Source organism: Cervus elaphus, chromosome 23 (assembly GCF_910594005.1).
Source record: "Cervus elaphus chromosome 23, mCerEla1.1, whole genome shotgun sequence".
NCBI classification, from domain to species: domain Eukaryota; kingdom Metazoa; phylum Chordata; class Mammalia; order Artiodactyla; family Cervidae; genus Cervus; species Cervus elaphus.
Genome location: NC_057837.1, coordinates 24,962,422 through 24,978,838, shown reverse-complemented (window position 1 = coordinate 24,978,838; position 16,417 = coordinate 24,962,422). Strand labels below are relative to the sequence as shown.

At 44.3% G+C, this 16,417-nt stretch overlaps 1 protein-coding gene across 18 annotated transcripts in view; it reads right to left on the bottom strand.

Annotated features, from left to right (window-relative positions):
* The window catches only part of KIAA1217 (KIAA1217 ortholog), a 440,669-nt gene that overhangs the window by 302,411 nt on the left and 121,841 nt on the right, over positions 1 to 16,417 (bottom strand). The window lies entirely within an intron of this gene.

The window sequence follows — 16,417 nt, the reverse complement described above, 5'->3', positions numbered from 1 at the left end:
ATGAGCCCAGGGCAGAGTGCTTCGCGGGCAGAACCGCCATCCAGCTTCTTAGGGTACCCTGTGTGGTCCACTGAAGGAAGAGCCAGAGCAGGAGTCAGGAGGCAGGGCCTGAATCAGGTCAAGGAGCATCGGAAGGCAGGACACCGGGGCCCAGGGGAGCCATCGGGATGTGTGCCCAAGCCACCTTGGACTCCGAAGACGCCCTGCCTTATCCATAGCCTTCTGCCCTTCCTCAAGAAGGGTCAGGACTTCCCTGGTGGTTCCGCTGTTGAGAAGTCACCTGCCAATGCAGGGGACACATATTGGATACCTGGTCTCAAAAGATTCCACATGCTCTGGGGCAACTAAGCCTGTGCGTCACAACTGCTGAAGCCCATGCACCCTAGAACCCATGCTCTGCAGCAAGAGAAGTCACCTCAATGAGAAGCCTGCTCACTGCAACTGGAGAAAGCCTGTGCACAGCAACAAAACCCAGCACAGCAAAAATAAATAAATTTTTTAAAATTAAAAAAAGGGTCGTAACTAGGTTAAATTCTCACAAGACTCAGGAAGGCTGAGCTGTGACTCTGAATAAGTCACCTAAGCTTTCTGGCTTCAGTGACCTCTGTAACCTAGGGATGGCTGGATATAACTTTCAGCTGCTGTGTTCTCTGACTCTCTGAGTTGGAATTTGCTCTGAGTTAGTTTTGACTCTCAGATCACGAAGACTTCACTAGGCAAGAGCAGGGTCTTGGAGCTGCATGAGGGAATCAGGGGTCCAGTTGGACGCAGGTTCAAGTCAGTCTTGGGGAAGTGGGAATGTGGTTTCAAGGACCAACCCCTCTCCCATGCACACCATCCTCCCTCAAGAATATGGTTGGCACTTCTGGCCAGTCAATTCTAATGATGGTTTCCTTTGCATTTCCTCATAGACTCAAGTTTTAAAAAGCCATTAGAAAGCCAGGTAGGAGAATTCCTTGGTGCTCCAGTGACCAGAACCATGGCCCAGGAACTAAGACCACAAGCCATGCGGTATGGCCGGAAAAAAAAAAAGGAAGAAAAAGAAAACCAGGTAGAAACGAAAGGGTCCTCTCTAAAATGAGGCGCTCTTGAATGCTCCATTCTGAAAGGGGGCACAACTCATTACCTTTCCTTATCAGGCCACCGGTACCATGACTATGAATTCCCTGACCTCACTCCACTCATATCTTCTTGGAAAAAAGTTTTTTCTGACCATCTTGCTGCTGCTACTGCTAAGTCGCTTCAGTCGTGTCCAACTCTGTGTGACCCCATAGATGGCAGCCCACCAGGCGCCACAGGTGGTCAGTTTCTTCACAAAAATTCAGTTCTTCCCTCCATCTTAGCCCTACGTCGAATTTGGTAACCATGACTCATTTCCTAAAGCTTTGTTTCAGAACACCTTGATTCTGGCAGTGGAAAGTCAGGCACATGAAAGGACAGACTCATCCAACGAATTCCTGTTTTAGGGCTTTTCATTCTTGAAATTTTTCTTTTCCATTTTTTAAACGTGAGCTTCAGCCAGTCTCTTTGCTGCCTCTGTGGCCCGAAAGCATCTTCCTCGTGGGAAGAGAGCTGGTCAACTTCCGGGGCAGCAAGGGGAGGTGAGGTCTCTACCGTCCACACTCTGCGAGCTCCATGGCAGCTCGGCACTGCCTGTGTGTACGGATTAAGTGAGGAAGGAACAAGATGGCACATGCCAGACCTCACGCTTTGAAAAGGCAATCCAGACCAGTTCAGAAGCAATTGTTCATGTTTTGAGAGTCTCTTAACCAAACTCAACAAATCTGAACCAAAGAGGGAGGAGAAAGGAAGAAAAAGCAATTGAGAAAATTCTTAATGAGAAGCAGTTGGTATTCTACTCTTTGTGGCATTTCCAAATCCAGACTCATTATTTCAGGGTTCAGCGTGGTGAAGATGGATTATATCTTACCTGGAGACGTTCTGTATAATCACAGAAAAATGCTTCCTGCCTTTTGTACAGAAAATGAAGGGATTTTTCAGAGTAAAGAAAAGCAATCTAATTACCATTAAACAAGGTTGAACTGCTGCGGGCAGTCATCCTCGGCCCCGAAGCATAATTTAACTTGAAAGAAACCACAGTGACCTAAAGCCCTCTCTGGCTCTTCCCCAGCACCAAATGACCAGGAAGAACTCAGGCCCCAGGTGAGATGCCCAGGAAGTCAGGAAGGCATGACACAGCAGAGGACAGACCCCCAGAGAGGGGCGGCGAACCCCAGAATCAGGCCACTTCTGTACCTTGTTCTTGTCTGCTGCACGGCAGGGCCCCTGACAGCAGAAACTCAGGAAGCCTCCTCCCGTGTCTGGCCTTTTGACAGATGGGCACGCAGATGGCTCCATGTCCAGATCCGAAAGCAGACATCAGCAGTTACCCAGCGGATCCCCCGGCAGCGGGCGGGCCCGGCCCCCTCCGGACTCCGCGGCCTTCAGCCGAGCCCACCCTTCCCGGAAGCTGGCCTGCCGCACCCCTGACAGAGGGAGGCCCAGGATTTGGAGTGTGATTCATGGGTAGAAAATACCGGTTTTTCATAGCTATGCATATGCCACCTGGGAGGGGTTTAGGTAAATCTGGATGTGGACGCCAAAAAGGAGGGCAGATAGTGCCTCTTTTACGTATATTTTGCTAGGCCAAATGGGCTCCGCCTGCCCACCACTCATTAAAGAAAATTCAAGGACTTCCCTGATTGCCCAGATACTAAGAATCTGCCTGCCAATGCAGGGGACATGGGTTAGATCCCTGGTCTGGGAAGAACCCACATGCCTCGGGGCAACTAAGCCCGTGAGCCACAACTACTGAAGCCCATGCACCCCAGAGCCTGTGCTCTGCAACCAGAGAAGACACTGCAAGAAGCCCGCACACCGAAACGAAGAGCAGCCCCCGCTCTCTGCAACTAGAGAAAGCCTGCGCACAGCAACCAAGACCCAGCACAGCCAACAATTAATTAATTTTTTAAAAGAGGATTTGAGTCGGACGGAGTGGTCAGTGCACGTTCACAGGCCCTTCCACGTCTCAGTTCACATCACAACGTATTTATCGTGTCTCCATCCCCAGGAACCAAATCTCAAAGTGCCAACGGTCTCCATCCACCTCGGCAGCCGGTCAAACTGCCTCATTCTCCAACGCAGCGCAGTCAAGGTGAATACACTTCATCTTTGGCCTCATCTGCCTCACAACACACCAGGCTGGAACTTCCAGGGTAGAATCAACAGGTGGGGAGGCTGCGACACCCAGAAGTTGAAAACTACCCAAAGAACGCGTCTTAGATTTCCAGATGGCAGGACCTGTGCTACGCCCTCCACACCAGCTGTTGGTTCTCAGAACATGGTCTCCAAAGCACACAGGCTGGTGTGCAAGGGGTCACTTGGAGTCAGAAGTCTGAATACCCCAAAGGGTGAGGTCAACTCAACTCACATCACCTCTCTAAGGCTGTTTCTTTACCTGTACGAGGAGGCATTGAATGCTACCTACTCACTTTTTCAGCACTTCCATAACTTTTACAAACACACCCAAGGTTCACAATGCCCAGTGTTAAAGGTGCCAGAGGGGCTCACATGCTCTACCCTGCATTGTTCTGCCAACCTTCTCTGGGTGCCATCTTGTGGATTCCACAGGGGAGCTGGTGGTTTCCACGGTTGCCAACTGTTAAGTCTCAAAGTCACGTCCAACTCTTTTGCAACCCCTTCAACAGTAGCTCGCCAGGCTCCTCTGCCCATGGAATTTTCCAGGCAAGAATACTGGAGTGGGTTGCCATTTCCTTCTCCAGGGGATCTTCCCAGTCCAGGGATTGAACCCATATCGCCTGCCCTGGCAGGGGGATTCTTTACCACTGAGCCACCTAGGAAGCTCACTGTTGACAATATTTTACCTCAAATCAACTATCACAAAACAAAAAAACTGAGTTGCACTGAAACATAAGTGATTTTTTTTAGTTAAGAGCAGATGAGGGGAAGGCTAAGGTTTGATGTATCACAAGGTCACTGGAAAAACCCAAACTCAGGGACGCATGACGCATGTATCCTGTTTCAGACAGTTGCTGCATCGACTTAACAATTATTTTGTGGTCGAGGGGAAACAGTTTAGTGATCTAAGCATGCACACAGTACGTGAGGCCAGTGGAAGGGTTGAGAATTATGAAAAATACAGACTAAAAAAGAACAGAAGCACCGGCCTTTGACCTCTGGGTTAATGACAAGAATACTGGATCATGTTTCTGGACACCAGGTGAAGGGTCCTGGGGGACAAATCACAGACCCTCAAGACTCTAACTGCCTGCACCGGGGTCAAAACTGTGGGTTATAAGGGGCTGTGGGGAGCCAAAACGCCCCTTTAGAGACATCCCAGAGATGGAGGGAGGAGAGACTGGCTTAGTTACAATCCTCCCCCACCCCCAAGGGACTTCTGCATAAAAGAACACCTGAACAAAGGCTAACACTATTCTACACTCTTCTGATTACAACCCTTTGTGCTACACAAGGGATAAAGCCCAGAGACTTCCTGGTGGTCCAGTGGTTAAGAGTCTGCCTTCCAATGCAGGGGACAAGGTGTTCAATCCCTCGTTGGTGAACTACAATCCCACACGCTGCTTGACAACTAAGACTGTACACCACAACTTGAGAGCCTGTGCACCGCAACTAAGACCCGACACAGCCAAATAAATATAAATAAACAGATATTTTAAAAAGACAGAGAGAGAATAAAACCCAAACTCCTCTGGGCTGACAAGGACCCCAGCCACCTCTCCCAAGTCAGCTGGTTCTTCAAACCAACAGAGCCCTTCCTGTCATAAGGACCCTCCGCTTACTGCGCCTCTTCAAGGCCTTGCCCCGCTGTCTGCACGACGGGATCCCCTCACACACACAGTCCTCTTTATTTCCTTTGCATTTTTTTCTCAACCTGAATTTATTATCCCTCTTATGTTTTCTCCTCTGTCTCTCCCGCCCACCCCCCTCCTTAAAAGTCCAAGCTCCCTGAAGGCAGTGGCCTTGTCAGGACTGCTATAATCCCAGGACTGGTCCAACCTAGAGACTCAATCCACGCTGATGAATGAATGCATGACAGGACAACAGTTCATTCTTTCTAAATCTGAAGATCCTGAGTCATTGTGTGATCTTCATACTAATCAAAACTAAGATCCCCTGGAGAAGGGAAAGGCCACCTTATTTTGCTGCTGCTGTCCAGTTACCAAGTCGTGTCCAACTCTCTACAACTCCATGGACGACAGTGTGACGGGCCTCCCCATCCTTCACTATCTCCCGGAGTTTGCTCAAACTCATGTCCATTGAGTCCCATTGAGTCTGTAATGCTACCCAACCATCTCATCCTCGGTCTCCCCTCTTCTCCTCCTGCCCTCAATCTTTCCCAGCATCAGGGTCTTTTCCAACGAGTCAGCTCTTCACTTCAGGAGGCCAAAGTATTCTCACACTTAGTAATTCAAGAAGCACTTTCACACAGTCCTTAAAACCACATTCCAAGGCCTTTTTGAGAGTTGCAGAAAGTCACTGGCTCTGGACCTTTTGCTTGGAAGAAACAGAGTAATCTTGGACCCAGGTTCGAGTCCTCCATAAAATCAGGATGTTCTGTGAGGCGGCCCTAGCCAGCCTCCCACCTTGAACAACCAATGAGTACTTAAGACTTTGATAGGTAGACATTCTCATAAAATGCTTTGTCAGCGAACTTTCCTGGTGGTCCAGTGGTTAAGACTCCAACCTCCCAATGCAGGGGGGGCCCGGGGTTCAATACCTGGTCAGAGAACTAGATCCCGCATGCCACAAATAAAGATCCTGTGTGCTACATCTGTGACCGGGTGCAGCCAAATAAATAAGCAAATATTTTTAAAAAGTGCTTTGGGAGATGTTTCCATCTCACAATTTCTACTGCTTCTGGGAATTGAACATCGGCTACCTGCCAGGACTGGGGTAAGTACTTCTCACACTCTGCCTCTGATCTGTGCACCACCTGGCTGGGCTAGAGGTCTTATCCCTTTTCTTACAGATGCAGAAATAGAAACTTCCTCAGATTAAGGGACTTGCCCAAGACCACACAACAACTGGCAGAACCAGTTCCCAAACCTCAGACTGTCCAACAACAAAGGCCAGATTCCTCCCACCTCCCCAGTGCCTCACGGGGACAAGCACACACAAAATGAAAACAGTGGGGCTATCCACCGTGGCAGTCAGGCAGGTTAGGGAGACAGGTGGGGGATGGAAAATAGGGGGCTGTGACGACTTCAGGGATTTGTACCCCCATCTTAATGGGGGCAGCTGTGACACAGTGCCAGTAGAAAATATAATAAAGGAAAAAAGGAGCTCAGTGTTTACTGATCATCTGACTTTTTTCACTGTCTTAATTTAAGAAATTTGATTCATAAGTAAAAACTCCTAATTCCACCAAGTTTTGGTGGCTTGTCACAATCTGTAGAAGTCCTTGCCCAGGCCTGTCTGGAGAACCTGGCCCCAGGCCTGGTGCCTGGGACCCATACTTATTCTGCCCTGTACCAGGAATTTACCTATGAAAGTTGCCCAGTTTGTCCCTTCTAGTCCAGTGAGAACTTTTGCAATCACTTGTAAAAATATTGGCAACAGGAGACAGCATGTTTGCAGGATATTATGCAAAGGGCTGGGAGCCACACCATTTTGTGGATGTTCGTGTCTGAGAACCACTAGGCACTGTTCTTCCATCGGGGTGAGTTCTAAAGGTCTGTACACGGAGCGCAGGTTTCAAACGAAGGGATTTGAAGGATGTAGGAGGCTTTCTTCCTCTAATGCCAGAAGGAAGACAGCTTTCTAAGTGCATTCCTGACACACCAGCTCCAGGTTTGTCTTCAGAAAAACTGCTAACAAGTAGCCAAACTTGGATTACTTACTCCAAACCCTGCAAGATCTCCCTGCAACCCTTTAGAGCAATGTTGAAATGGCAAAGAAGGTAGGAGGTGCGAAAGAGGCGGTGAGCCTACAAAGGCAAGAGGTAAATCATGCCCTGTGTGATTATGATTCCCTGTTTGGAAATTCACCCTCATGAAATGAACAGTACTTTTCATAGAGAACGCCTCCCAATCCCGGGAAAATGCTGCAGGTTGCGTCAGAAATGCTGAGTTCAAATCCTAGTTCAGTTGCCTAAACAATTAACTACTAGTTTGGGATTAACATACACACACTACTATATATAAAATAGATAACCGGGACTTCCCTGGTGGTCCAGTGGTTAGGATTTTGCCTTCCAATAAAGGGGGTGTGGGAGCAATCCCTGGCTGGGGAATTAAGATCCTACATACCGCAGGGTCAAAAAAGCAAAACAAAAAACCGATGTAATACTGTAACAAACTCAGTAAAGATTTTATATATAGTCCACATCAAAAAAATCTAAAAACATAAAATAGATAACCAACAAGGACCTAGTGTATATAGCACAGGGACCTCTACTCAATACTCAGTAATAACCTATATGGGAAAAGAATCTGAAAAAAATGGAATATGTACAACTGATTCACTTTGCTATAAACATGAAACTAACACAACAAGAACACGCCTGCAATGCAGGAAACCCAGGTTGGCTCCCTGGGAGGGGAAGATCCCTGGAGGAGGAAATGGCAGCCTGCTCCAGTATTCTTGCCTGGAAAATCCCATGGACAGAGGAGCCTGGCGGGCTATAGTCCATGGGGTCTCAAAGAGTCGGACACAACCTACTGACTAAACCACCACATATTCCAATATAAAATAAAGATTAAAGAAAAGAGAATCAACTGTCGAGATTCTTCTGAGCCTTGGTTTCCTTTTTTACATGGACGTTTATATGTAGGTTGGTAGGGTTTTTGAGAAGATTGTGAGATAACTTGTGTGGAAGTTTCAGCATAGAGTAGTAATTGTGAGCATTGTTGTTGATGTTCTGTTGCTAAATTGTGTCTGACTCTTTGCAACCCCACGGACTGTAGTACGGCAGGCTCCTCTGTTCTCCACTATCTCCCGGCGTTTGTACAAATTTATGTCCATTGAGTCGGTGATGCTATCTAATCATTAGATGCTATCTAATAATTGTGGGCATTACAATGTACTTACTTGCAGTGGTTTGAATACATACAGGGAAATTTTTTATTGTATTATGTTGGCATGGATAAAGGCATTTTAGATTTGGATGTACATGTCTTAAAAAGCCAGTGGTATTTAAAACTTGGAGGAAGAAAATTTTGTATTTACCCCATGATACCAAAGTTCATTCCATTTCTCTAATGATACAGAAAAAGTTCAATTAGGCTTAAAAGTGACCTGCCACCACCCTGAGGCTACAGTAATTATATTCTCTTTAATGGAATTGCTTAAATTACAGCTTTCCTTGTTTTGCACATCACAGCCACTATCCCGCCCTTTTCTCTGTAAGCAGTAATTCCTCATTATTTCTTAGGTTAACCAACTAGTGCCAGGCATACACTTCTTCTCAAACTACCACGTTAAGAGGCACTTATTTTATACTGATTCCCTTTTGCAAATATTTGTACTTTGCAGCAGAACTGTGATATTTTAAGAAGCCAAAAAAGGATATATCCGGGAAAGAAGGTAAAGTTTCAAAAGAAGCTTTTGAGAAGGAGAAAGGTAGAAAAGTCTACTGATAATTACAGTGGCGATCTCTACTGATTTGTGTGAAAGGAACGAATACATCACTTGCGGTTTTAATGAACTCCCGGCATCTGAATTAAAAAGGAACTGGAGTTTAAAATAATAACTCAAGCTTTCTTCAGTGATTTGGGAGCATAAAGAAATGTTACTTCTTTTCTTTTCAAAGGCAACCTCTGACAGGATGCCTTCTGTTCTCAACTTGTAAAACAAAAATCTTTTCAAATCTAGATATTCTGGATATTAAAACACGGATTTTTTTTTTCACCCTCACTGAGGAAACGGAATCTTAGTTGTAGTTACAGACTTAGCAAAGCCTATGCACCTTTTATCCCAAAAGGATCCCCACTAACTGGAAAGGGGTGAAGGTTGGTTGTAAAGTATTTACATGCGAACATGAAATGAATGTTTTATATAATGGGTCAGACGATGACGTGATCAAGGGAAGGTGAACTTAGTGCTGTTGTTTGACAAGTTCGGGCAGCTTAAACATGTTTAATCCAAACACACCTGAGGTTCAGAACCCCAAAGAGCATTTATTTAGGAAAGTGGAATCATGACCAGAATAAAATGGTTTAGGGAAGTGTCTGCTGGGAATAAGACTTAGCCCTCCATCTTCAAGGGACAATGACATCAAAGTTCAAATCTTCTCCTGGGCTGGCACATGAGATGGAGAAAGTCACTTCCCAGCCCACCTGGAATGGCTGCCTGCTTCTAGAAGAACATGGGCTAGGCTGCAGGGGAGTATTATGCCCTCAGTAAAACTACAAACATTGGAGAAGTCTAGAAGTTAAAAATAAAAGCTTCCATCCTTACCAGCCCATGTGTCCTTCTTTCTGATATAGATATTATTCTAGAAATGTTTAATGGAAAGATAAGTACACAAAAAATAGACATGGTTTTGGATCAGGCCTTTTAAAAATAAATAGGATCCCACTCTCTACATTGCTCCGTGAATAATATTGCTTACTTAATGTAATAAATAGTATTGTTCACTTAACATGGCTTGGGTACACGTCCACACCTGCACATCCAGTCTATTTCATTTACTGGCATGACTGCAGAGAATTGTATTATCTGAATGTACCGTAACTGACTCCCAAGCACTCATGTTGACAGAATAAATTGATAAGTCTTTTTGAGAGAAAGTTGGGCAATACTTTTCAATATGAGTAAGCCCTGTAAAAGAATAGTAGAAAACTAGTAATCTGTCATCTAGGAATCTGTGCTTCAGATTTACTGACACCTGCACTGCAACACAGAAGGTGATAGCAGTGCTATTCATAACAGGAAAAGAAAAGAGAAATAATTGGAACAGCAATTAAAAAGGGTCAAGTTAATAGATTACAGAGTCACTACTTTAATTGCTCTGAGGAGAGACTAGCTCTAAATCAGTTTGGGCTCTTCTCACTATTGTAAATACACACATACATTCCCCAAAGAAGAAATTAAAAATGGTCCTTTATGAAAAACCTAGAGAGCATATTAAAAAGCAAAGACATCACTTTACCAACAAAGGTCCATACAGTCAAAGCTGCGGTTTTTCCAGTAGTCACGTACAGATCTGAGGGTTGGACCATAAAGAGGCCTGAGTGCCAAAGAATTGATGCCTTCAAACTGTGGTGCTAGAGAAGACTCTGAAAGTCCCTTGGACAGCAAGGAGATCAAACCAGTCAACCATAAAGGAAATCAACCCTGAATATTTATTGGAAGGACTGATGCTGAAGCTGAAGCTCCAATACTCTGGCCAAGAGTACTGATGCAAAGACACTGATGCAAAGAGCTGACTTACTAGAAAAGACCCTGATGCTGGAAAAGATTGAGGGCAAGAGGAGAAAAGATGACAGAGAACAAGATGGTTGGATGGCATTACTGACTCAATGGACGCGAGTCTGAGCAAACTCCAGGAGATAGCGAAGGACAGGGAAGCCTGGTGTACTGCAGTTCTTGGAGCCGCAAAGAGCAGGGCACAACTTAGCGACTGAACAAAAACAAGTCAACTGGCTAGAATGGCTATCTTCTGCAGTCTTAAAATTTACCTGAAAATGGATTCAAATAAAGTTACAAAGGTGAAGGAAGCCCATGTAACCTTTCCTGCTGCAAAATTCAAAAGAACAATGAAAAAAAAGTCCCTCTACACCAGCAGGTTGCATGACAGAGACACATTCACCTGACTAATGTCTCCTGTGATTTGACGTTCATATGACATTCTCAGGGGTGTTTACAAACATTCTTAATGTCAGAGGTGGAAAATTACCAAGGGTTCCTCCGAATCTGTTTCCTCAGCTATTCCAAAAAGTGTGTGTGGCCGCACCTCACTTTCCTTCTGAGTGGTAGGTAGTAAGGCCAAAGAAAGGCCCTTCTAGAAAGTTCACAGTGTGCACTATGGATCAATAAAAGCACCTCTCAGTGGGGTCCTGGCTGTCCATCCTATGATTCTGAGCAGAGTGCAGAGCAGGGCAGGCAGGCAGGGAGGGCCCACAGCTCGGAGGACAGCGCCACCGTCGAGTTTATGGAGACTGACATGAGCATCTGCATTTGTGAACACTGGTGAAAATGCTGGTGGGAAATCCATTATCGCTTCTGTTGCCCAATCTATTTTATTAATTTTCTTTTGTTTTTTAATTTGGTGATTAATAGTTTTTAACACAAACTTCTTTGTTTATATATTTACTTATTGGCTGTGCCATGAGCCACATGGCATCTTAGTTCCCCAACCACTTTGGGGGGAATTCTTCTCACCACTGTAAACATACACACACACTCTCTCTCCCCAAAAGAAGAAATTGAAAGTGGTCCTCTATAAGCGGACCATGCATTGGCAGCTCAGAATCTTAACCACTAGACCACCAGGGAAGTTCACCTCCGTTACTTAATCTTGAGCAACTGGGAAGGGGTGGAAGTGAAGAGAATCATGTGTGAGGGGAAGCCACAGGCTAGAATTCTAGGGCTCTAAGAGGCCACAAAAGCTATCACCTACCCTTAACCTTGGAGAAGGCAACGGCAACCCACTCCGGTACTCTTGCTGGGAAAATCCCACGGATGGAGGAGCCTGGTAGGCTGCAGTCCATGGCACTGCTAAGAGTCGGACATGACTGAGCGACTTCACTTTCACTTTTCACTTTCATGCATTGGAGAAGGAAATGGCAACCCACTCCAGTGTTCTTGCCTGGAGAATCCCAGGGACAGGGGAGCCTGGTGGGCTGCCGTCTATGGGGTCGCACAGAGTCGGACACGACTGAAGCGACTTAGCAGCAGCAGCACCCTTAACCTTGGACAGACTATATTCATGTCATCACATAAAGTCATGCTCCTTTCTGTAAGATCTCTAGAAAAGGATTTCTCCAAACATGTACTAGTTTACATCTACTCTTGTGATTCACACAAAGGAGCAGTTCAGAACTGTTCCTGCTGCCTATAAAAGGATGCAAAAGCAGCAGAACTTCCTGTCACTGGGATAAACCTCATCCAGGTCTCCACCTTTTGTTCCTCTCTGGTCCCTCCCTAAGACCCTCCAGAATTCCATTCTTTTTTAAAAAAAAAAACAAACAAAACAAAAAACAAAACCTTTTTATTTTGCATTGGGGTATGCTGTTGAGTTGCTAAGTTGTGTCCAACTCTTTGCAGCTCCAAGGACTCTGGCCTGCCAGGCTCCTCTGTAAACGAGATTTCCCAGGCAAGAACACCAGAGTGGGTTGCCATGCCCTCCTCCGGCAATCTTCCTGACCGCGCCTCTTCCACCGCCTGCACTGGTTAGTGGGTTCTTGACCACGGCTGCCACCTGGGAGGCCCCCATGCTGTGGGGCAACTAAGCCCATATGCTGCAACTACGGAGCCCAGGAGCCCCAACTAGAGAGTAACCCTAACTTGAGAGAAGCCCTTGTACCTAAATTAAGACCTAGAGCAGCCACAAATAAATAAACATTAAAAAAAAAATCCTAAGCTCGAGTCCCTGAGGAATGTTTGCTTCCACCAAATTATGTTTCTCCAGCTTAAAAAAAGTTAAAGAAAGAAAACTGACAGGCAGGAAGGCCCTGCCCAGTCCACCTGCTGGTCCCTTCTCAGACTCACATTGAAGAGAAAAGTAACACCTCTTTGGATGCTGCCATTTTCCAGGATGACTTTTTAAAAAAAAAAAAATAAACAGATTTTTGGAAACAACTTCCCATCAGGTTCAAAACAGGAGTGTTTCTGACAATGAAGTTGATGAATAGCAAGGACCAGGGTCTGAGCCTAAGTAGCTGCTGGAAAACATCTTCCTTTTCATTTAGAAGAGCTTCACGCATGCCTCCCCCAAAGAAAGTCCTAGTTCTACATCCTGAACTGCTAGATTTCAGTGCCTTTCTTTCTTTTTTTTTTTTTTTTTTTTAGTGCCTTTCTTTCTGAAGAAACAATTCTCAAAATCTTTTTTAAAAGAGAAAACTATAACACAGTTGACCTCTGAACAACTGAGTTCGAACTGGGTCTGTCCACTTGTATGTGGAATTTTTTCAATAAATACATATGTGTACTGTAAATGTGGGGCTTCCCCGTGGCTCACTGGGTAAAGAATCTACCTCCGATGCATTAGACACAGGAGACGTGGGTTCGATCCCTGGGATGGGAAGATCCCCTGGGGAAGGAAATGGCAACCCATTTCAGTATTCTTGCCTGGAGAATCCCATGGACAGAGGAGCTGGGAGGTCTACAGTCCACAGGGCTGCAAAGAGTTGGACACGAATGAACCGACTGAGCACGCATGCACTGTAGGATTTTTTTCTCCAGTTTATTGTAAGATACACTTATAAATATAACATATAAAACGTGTTAATCAACTGTTTATGTCCTCTGTAAGGCTTCCAGTCAACTGGAACTAGTAGTAGTAGTAGATAAATTTTGGGAGAATCAAAAGTTATACGTGAATTTTATACTTGCACTGTTCAAGGGTCAACTGTAATGAAAGATCACAACTCCTTGTCCTAAGAGGCTTTTAAAATTCAGACATTACATCTTATTTGTAATATGCATAGACCTAGGTATGTTCTTCAACAGGAAATCTCGCTACTAGTAAGTGATGGAGGCAAGATTTGCATCCAGGCAACCTGGGCCTTGAATCCCTGTCTTCAGTCCCTGTGATTCAATAAATCTTTACTAAACCCTGCTGGGTGAAAAACATGTTTCTAGATGCAATCACTACTTATGAATCAGCACATAATCTCTGAGCAATACATCAATTAAGTGCAATAAAAAGCTTAATGGACTTCTAAAACAGGGTCTGTGGGTCAAAAAAAAGAAAATTAGAATATTCTTTAGTGACTCCGAACCTATGTGAAATTTCAGCACCCTGTGGCTGTCTGATTTCATGACTGGTTTCTACTTTAAACCTGCAGCACAGTGGTTCATATTTGGAATCAAAACTTTGAATGAAATCCATCTTTGCCTGCAGATTCTGACCTTGAGATAATCAGAGCTTTGCCCAGGGTCCCAAACTAGAGTTGGGCACCGTACAGTCTGCTGCCTTTCAGATGACCACTTTTAGTGAATTATCTAGGACAGAATAAGTTCGCCCTCAGTAGCTCAGAGATCAGAATGCTTTTAGGATTCCTCTTGATGACCCTACCCATCACTCCTGCTAAGAACCTTCTTCTGGGAGTGAGGAACCCCAACAATTCTGAACAGCCTGAGGTGGACAACTTGGAAACATCAGAGAAATCATTAGGAAAACTCTGGAACTAAGAGAGTGTTTTCTCTGGCTAAAAACCCTGCTGTTAAAAATAACACAATGAAAAACATATTTGTCTCTGACACACAATGGATGTAGAATATAATTATGGACTGTTTTGGTCTGGGAGGGAGGTGCCAAGGTCTAGAATACAAAAGAGGAAAGACAGTGTGTCCGACCCTGGCTCCCTGTGGCTGTTCCCACAACCTCCTGGTGACTTAGTTTCTTGCTCAGGTAACTGCAAAACCCAACTCTTATTGCAGGGCCCAGAAACATTGCAAGCAGGTAAGAGTTAACCCTGTAAGTCTTTGAAGGGAGAAGCTCTATCAACAGCTGACAGGAAAAAGTAAAATTATATCACTTCTCTCTAGCCTGTCTAGAAAAAGTGTCACAAATATAATTAATGTAAAAACACGAATATCCCAGCTCCTTTGACACACTTAACATTTTGTACTTTAATTACTTTACAACAGAAATAATAGTTGCCTCTGGGAGTCATTTCGGGAATCCATTAATGTTTTTTTTGTTTTGTTTTGTTTTGTTTTTAGAGATCTCTAATATGAGGGGAAAAAAATAGCAGGAAATGTAGGACAGTTTATGTTATATCTTTCAGTATCCCTCTCAGCCACGGGTTCTTCATCTGTAAAGTGGGAATTAAAAGAGTGGGCTAACCTCACTGGGCTGTTACAGTGATAAGATGAAGTGAAAGATGAAACCCTGTTACCAACAGTTCAGGACCATGGAAGTAGTAAATAAAAATAATCGCTAATATGTGGAGCGTGCATTCTGAGAACTGTGCTACATGTATTTTGTCCTCACCACACCATGATTATCACTTCCATCTTAGGGAGGAGAAAACTGAGGCTTAAGGACATGAATTTACTTTCCTAAGGAGATGGATTCAACACCCAGGAGTTCTGATGTTAGGGACAGAGTTTTCTGTCACTCGAATTGCTTTTCTGCAGTAACCGGGGTGGTCACCCAACAATTTAATATGAATATCAATGCTGGCATTAATTCACATAATTGGATGGCCAAATTTCGGAGGCTTTCTCAAATATGCTAAATCCTGTCCACGTGCTCCTAAATAGTTTTGCTCTCAAAAGCCCAAATTCCCATTTCACAGGTATCTTTATTCTTAACGCTGTGTTTTCACCTTATGCAGTGCATGAAAGAGAAAAATAAATGATTTTCATTGCCTTTTAAGCTTGGTGTACCTAACTATTCACATGGCAGCCTGACGCCCCCAAGCTAACCCCTTTAAGTCAACTTCGCAGACACACTGCTACCTTCAGCAATTGTTATCACACCCATATCGCTGGCAAGACTGTTTACTCAGGCTTGCTAGTAACTGATGCAAACAGAAAACCTCATACCACCAAAGTGAGGTTTCCTTCTGAAAGCACGCTTTAAAAACTAGTTTTATCAACCATTCCCCCCACCACAGAAGACTTTATCTGTCTTAGAATTTACAATTCCTACTTCCTTCAAGCCCAGAAACTCTGATATCTCAAACAGGATATTTTTCTAGTCTTGTAAAATGCTCCTGTGAGAAAAGTATACAGACACACTTAAAAAAAAAAAAGTATACAAGACAACATTGTAAAGCAGTTATCCTCCAATATAAAAAGAAAAATAAAAAAGTATAATGTTCATAAACCAAGTTCTATATGATTCCATGGGTTGTATTTTGGGCATTTTGCAACCTGAAAATACAAAAATCACACAGTCCCAATTTTAGGTCTGTTCTAAGAGTTAAAGGGAAAAAAAAGAGCGCGAGAGCAAGAAACCAACATCTGGGAATAATCCACAAACACACATAATATCTCAATTCCCAGATCGTCCTTCTGACCCTTATCTAGGCATTTTTTATAGCGTTATTCACAGGGCAGAATCAGCATAATGCATCACTTGTTTTTCAGCTCTATTCAAAAATTTCAGTTCATTCAATAAAAAGCCCTGAAAAAACAGCCCCTGAAGCAGGAACACTCGAACATTCGGTGTGGGAAAGCCATGCTTATTGATTCAGTGCTTCCTGCCAAGAGAACAATGCAGAGAAACAGACCTCACAATGTCTCCAGATAATTTTCTGCA